A 7,138-nucleotide genomic window follows, 5' to 3' on the forward strand; every position below is an offset into this window, starting at 1 on the left:
ACATGAGTGGGTTGCTATGCACCCAAATACTTAGGCAATAGCAAGTCACACCTTAGTGGATCCAAAAATAGAAATCTGATGTCAACTTACTACTCCTTGGCCGTTTTGACGTCATCACTTTCAAGCCCTATTTACACCGGGACCTAGTCACCGCGCCAGCAGGCGACAACCAGGGAGTCGTATTTTACGACTCCCTGGCGACAACCACAAGGTGTAATGTTACTTACTTTCACACCAAGGTTCAACTCGAGTTCAACTCGAGTGACAGGTCTGCACCCAAAAAAGGTCAAACAGGTTAGTTGTACCCTGCAGTGCAGGCACGGTGGCCAGGTGACTGGTATGCATGGTGTACGCAGGAGCACGTGACCGCTTGTTCAACCATGTTCGATTGGGAATAAAGGAGGAACGCTGCATCGCAGCCTTTTCGGACCAAAACCAGTCGACTCAGCGTCCAAAAGACTACAACATATGGGCCAATCGCGGTCATCCGTGCTTTTATAAGAACGAAATGGCGCTTTTATTTGTATTTGTATTTATATCATTATCTCATGGCACATCATGATGACGGCCAATAAAACTGAGACAAGGGTGAAAGCCAACCACAGCAGTAAAACAGATAAAAGAATACAAATAAGAGGCAAAGAAGGCAAAGGAGGAGACAAACCAGCAGGATATACATGAAACCTATAATTGAGCAGAGATTTTAGCAACAAAATTATCCATCGACGTGCTGGTCTTGGCCTGCGTTGGTAATGTTGCCCAAAACACATAGCCAGCAAAGATCGGGGATCTAGTGAATAGGGTGGAGGCAGCGCGTGGGAGACTGAGTGAGTTCCGGGTGTTCCGTGTTTCGGAGAACCAATTATAAGCCTGCATATGCAAGGGTATTTTATTTAGTAATATTTTATGTATGAGAACACAGAGGTGGTACTTATGTCGAGTGGAAAGGGGACTGATCTTGGCAATTTCGTAAAGACTAGCGGAGGGAAAGCGACGATCTTTGCTAAATAAGATTTTAAGGAGCATGCGGTTATGGGTTTCTAGCTTGTTCAATACAGTAGTAGTTATGCCACACCAAGCAGTATCACAGTAGTCAAGTAAGGGCAATATATAGCAACGATAAAACAAGCGTTTGCAAGAAAGAGGAAGATGTCTACAGTGGGCTTGAAGAGCCCCAAGGATGGAGCTTGTGCGCTTGCAGACATACTGCACATGGGGTGACCACGACAATTTAGAGTCAATAATAACGCCAAGATGCTTATGCTCTTCAACAATGCGAATAGCAACACTTGAAGAAGGAAAACAAAGTGGCAGGGAAGGGGGAGAAGGGGAAATGTACATAGCTGCCGTTTTATCAACGTTTGGCTGCAACTTCCAATCATGCATCCAGGTTATAACTTTCCCAATGCTATCTTGCATGGCTTCGTGCAGGCGTATAGGGCAAGCATTGGAGCAAAGCAGAGCTGTGTCGTCAGCGAAAAGGCTGACACCAGGGGCAATATCGGGGAGGTCATTAATATACAGGAGAAATAGCAGTGGCCCAAGGATTGAACCCTGGGGGACTCCAGAAGTAACGGGTAAAGGCTCCGATAACACAGTTGAGAGGCGTACAAGCTGATGTCGGTTAGAGAGATACGATGAGAGCCAGCCGATAGCCTTGCCATCAATGCGATATACTGTTCGCAGCTTAGCTAAGAGACCCCTGTGCCAAACAGTGTCGAAGGCCTTTGCGAGATCGAAGAAAACTAAACCAACATGGTTATGGGCGTTCCGGGCGGTGTGGATGTCTTGCACGAGGCGGGTAACCTGGTACCTGGTGGAGTCACCCCGACAAAAGCCCGACTGTGCTGGCGAAAGTGAAATGCGAACATGATCATAAATGATGTCATATACAACACGTTCGCACACTTTTGATAAAGTAGAGAGCAATGAGATAGGGCGATAGTTGCTGGGGGTGGTGCGTGGTCCTCTATTTTTGTAGGTGGCCACGACTACCGCAGTTTTCCACATGGCTGGGAATTTCCCTTCACGAAATGACATATTCAAGATAATTGACACAGGATAGGCAACAGACGGAGCAAGAGCTCTCCAAACTTCGTTGGTAATTCCGTCTTGACCAGGGGACTTGCCAGTTTTCAGATTACGGAGATATTTCCTCACTTGGGCTGTACCAGTCGACAATGATAGGAGGGACGCAGGTATTGAGGGTGAAGGGGTGAGTGGTGGTATAGGCCACGTAGGGTCGTCAGGAAGTCCAAACGACGTAAACTGCGTGTTCAATATGTCTGCTATGTCTGCGGGATCTGTTGCTACCGTGCCGTCTGAAGCTGTCATTGATCGGATCGGCTCCCGACTACAGTTCTTACGGAGATGGCGGAGAAATTGATGGAGACTAGGGCGATCATGGGAAGACAGGGTGGCATGAACCGACTGTACATACTGACGATGGAGGGTACGTGACAAACACTTCACTTCGTTACGCTTGCGCTTAAAGGCAATGAAGTTTTCACTGGTTGGATACTTCCTATAAATGCTATACAAATCTCGCTTCAGTTTCACAGCACACTTGAGGTCCGGAGTGATCCAGGGTCGGGATGCATCCCGCATAGTAGGACGAGGCCTAATGTAGTCTCCTGTCCGCGGAATAACTTTGTAAGGCAACAGATGACGATGGAATGCTGACTGTAGTAAAGCATCAAACAGGACAATGGCATCATCAACATCAGAATGCCGATGAAGTAATGACCAGTCCAACCTAGACAAGTCTTCATTCACAACCTGCCAGACACGGGTAGGCACTTCTTTATACCTGTACTGAGCCTGGGGATGGAGGGACGATTTAGCAGTCGCTTGTGGTGTCGAGCACGATGCATAGTTGAGCGTACAAACAACCTGCAGATGATCAGATGTGCCAAGAGGAGCTGCGTGGTCGACTGAGAGGACATGTTGGGGTTTGTTGGTTACCAACAAGTCAAGACATGAGTTGGCACCCGCTGATGAAGTGTATGTTGGGAAACTCACTAGTTGTTGGAGCCCAAGCATTGAAAAAACTGTCTGTAGGTTGGTACCGGCTGTAGAGGTGGAGTCAGAAGAGCACCAATCATTATGTTTGGCATTAAAATCCCCCGTCAGGAAGAAGTCACACTCGTCATAGCAAGAGGACTGTATAGCATCGACCAGCATATCCGAGAAGAAGGACAATTGTTCCGCCGTTTGGGAAGGGGGTCGATACATGCAACATACAAGAATAGGGTTAGGGGTGCATTGAGACTTAACTTCCACCCAGGTAGATTCACAGCCCTGACGCTGCAGGTCGGGTCTGTGGAGAATATGTTGAAAAGCATCAGTCCGGACAAGCACCGCGACACCACCATATCCTCTAGTGAAAGAGTGTGCATTTCTGTTCTCGTGTGCTGGTCTGTCTCTTCTGAAACAGGAATAGCCCGGTACATGCACGGAAACAGATGGGCACAGCCAGGTCTCCGTGAGGCAAACAATACTTGGCTTAGTGACATTTTGCATACAAATCCCCATCTGTCTCGAAGCTCTTACTGTGTAGGTCTACAATCTCTACATGTACTGTACAGTCCATTCAGAAAAAAATGAACTTCTAGCTTTTGGCCATAAATGGGTCAAACGTTGAGTTTTTTTAGAATTTTTTTCTGTAGTTGGCGGCAGCCTGAAGCAGTGGCACAAGTGTAGCGCTGTGACGCTGTCCGACAGCGACCATTGCCAAGGAGCACGACACTCTTCGACGCTCGGTGGACAGTGATAGACACACATATGTAACTACTGTAGTACCTTCGAAGTACATGTATAATACAATGTGTTATGTATGATTGACCCCCGTCCACCGAAGGGGGGGGGGGGTGAGATAGCGAGTCATGAAACTCTACGGAAAATCGAAGGATACCGTCCGCCAACATTCTCGAATCTTCAGACAAAGACATCCACATGATTCTGTTCCTGGATAGCAGATATGGATATCAGTTTGTTGAAGACCCCTTTGAAATGGAGACGTTAGGGGAATTCGCACATTAGGTGATTAGATGAGTGCTGCATAGAGTGTTGTGAACCCTCCGGTTCTCTAAAGTATCAGGAACGAACGACCCCACACGGCACGAGGACAACTATTTATTCTCAACAGTATATTTCACTTCCATCGACTAATAACAATGAACAATGACTGAACAACTGAAACAACTGAAACTAACACTAAAACCACCAGGTAGTTATAGAGTGAAAATGACAGCGTATATGAGAAAAGCATACACATACAACATACAACTACAGCGCACACAGCAAACCGCACATAGCGCATGTAGCGTATACTACGTCGTAAACATCAACGGTACGGCGGAGTCGGAATACAACTGCATTGGAACGAACACAATGTCACAAGCGAGAAGGCCTTTCACTCTCGAGAACTTGTGGTTTCACAACATTCTCCCCACCAAAGGGCTTCTCACCGCCGTACAACAACTCACAAGTCAAACGATTTGGGGCTTACTACGCGTCATCTGCTGCTGCGGTGGTGGCCATGGTAGAATATCACTAATGCCCACCAATTCAGAAAACTCGACATCGCGAAGCTTGCCGCTTTGGACTGTCGCACACCACACTGTCACCGATCCACATCGACATGGGGCAGACGCTGGACCAGACAACACACCACCGATAATGTCATAAAGCTCGACGATGTGGGCTGTCACACACGACATGGTCACCGGTACACTGCTTCGACCCGGGGCGGGCGCGGAATCCGAGGACACACATCGGATCTCTGTGTTCCACACAGTCTCGCCGCTTACTTCTTCCGTGCTAACCAGTAGTATCGCCCTTCTCATTTTCTCGGCTACTACGCCTTGCGTTTCTAAGTCTTGCGCCTCTAACTCTTGCGCCTCCAACTCTTGCGCCTCCAACTCTTGCGCCTCCAACTCTTGCGCCTCCAACTCTTGCGCCTCCAACTCTTGCGCCTCCAACTCTTGCGCCTCCAACTCTTGCGCCTCCAACTCTTGCGCCTCCAACTCTTGCGCCTCCAGCTCTTGCGCCTCCAACTCTTGCGCCTGCAACTCTTGCGCTAACTCTTGCGCCTCTAACTCTTGCGCCTCGACGTCTTGCGCCTCTACGTCTTGCGCCTCTACGTCTTGCGCCTCTAACTCGTTCGGCCGAGACTCCAGCTGCTTCTGAGCGTCTCCGACCGATGTCGCCATGCACTGTACCGACCCAGTGGGCCTCGGATCTGATCCTCCCACTGGCTTCGAATACTCTTCTGACCGCTGCTTGTCTGCAAGCAAAGTCTTACACGCCTTGTCCGGCGTCCTTCCGGGCGAGGCAAGCAAATCTCGCTTTGCTTCCTCATAATATGTACTGACGGCGATGCGCTCCGCCATCTTCTTGAGCTTTTCGTTAAACTCTGCGCGGAGCGCACACTCTTGCCGTCTAGCACTGCGCTCTTCAAACTCCTCGCTCTGTCGGAGCCTCTTCTCCACGTATTCTCTCAACCTATCGCCTTCAAATCCATACCGAATTCCGTTGGCGATAAAGCTGGCTTCAATGATCCATAGTTCCTGTGCCATGCTCGCTTCGTATCCTGGCGTGGTCGCCAAATGTTGTGAACCCTCTGGTTCTCTAAAGTATCAGGAACGAACGACCCCACACGGCACGAGGACAACTATTTATTCTCAACAGTATATTTCACTTCCATCGACTAATAACAATGAACAATGACTGAACAACTGAAACAACTGAAACTAACACTAAAACCACCAGGTAGTTATAGAGTGAAAATGACAGCGTATATGAGAAAAGCATACACATACAACATACAACTACAGCGCACACAGCAAACATTTCAAACTTTGGAGCAGGGTGCAGGTTTTCGCGCTCTGAGGGTCCCACCGTTTCTCGCCAGGAACACCGGCATCAGGCCGGCCTGGTTTCAAACATTAGGATTTAGGTATTAGTTTGTAGTAGTAGTAGTAGTAGAAAACTAGGTAGGCATCTGATAGCGTTGGGTCACCTCCGCCATGCCTCCAACTAAATCTGCCGTTCGTGGACTGGCGGATTCCGAGGTAAAGCTGTTGTGCTCCCTCCCCGGGATCGAGTCGTCGGTAGTAGATGTGATGAAGACGTTAGCAGCATTGGTAACGGAGTCCGCAGACCGCGAAGAACGACTGAATAACAGAATTGACGACTTATCGAGGCAAATTGCAGGGCTGAACGAGGAGGTTGTCGCCCTCAGGGAGTCCGCCATTGCTTCTCCTCGGCCTGCCACAGCTGACGAACCCCAGAGAACTCGTACTCCGCAGAGTCGACGGCGTACCCGTACGCGCAAGGGCCAGGCCCAGGATGCCACGCGGGACCAGTCCCAGGATGCCACGCGGGCCACGACTGATGAGGGCGACGTGCAGCATGCTGGCCAGCGCAACTTGGAGCTGGAGGACGACGACAACGAGCCCCAGACCCTGGACATCATTGCTGACGACAGCTGGCAATTAGTTGCACAGGAACCCCCCAGGGCCAAGAAAACAGTAATCTTTGTGGGCAACCTAGGTACAAACTGCTCTGAAGAGAGCATCAAAACATTCGTGAAGCGGCGCGCTGAGGCAGTGGGATCAACGGCCAGTGTTCACAACAGCAGCATCCACACAACGCAGACGGGAAAGGTGTCAGCTAGGATTTGTATAGATGCCACAGACCTGAGCCTCGTGACAACTCCGGACTTCTGGCCAAGGCCTCTATACGCCCGGCCATGGGAGTACCGAGACCGCCCGAAGCCCAATCGACAACACCCTGCCGGCGCTGCGAGAGGTGACCCTACACTGGATGGTGCTGACAGCGCTGACAGCGACAGCACGGCATCTGCTGGCACCCCGCAATGATCAGTGGAGCTCCGCCGCTCCGCTGGCTGGTGACCAATGCATTTGGCCTCACCAACAAGCTGGGAGAGCTGCAGCATGCACTGCTCAACGATAACGTCGACATAGCGGTTATCACAGAAACGAAGTTCTCGACCCAGACCGTAGCCTCTGAGACAATATTTCCAGGATACTCGCCTCCCATCCGACGTGACCGGGATGCATTTGGTGGCGGCATTGCTGTATGGGTGAAGTCCGGCCTCCCAGTAGTGCACCTC

Source organism: Sycon ciliatum, chromosome 1 (genome assembly GCF_964019385.1).
Source record: "Sycon ciliatum chromosome 1, ocSycCili1.1, whole genome shotgun sequence".
In the NCBI taxonomy this organism is placed as follows: Eukaryota; Metazoa; Porifera; class Calcarea; order Leucosolenida; family Sycettidae; genus Sycon; species Sycon ciliatum.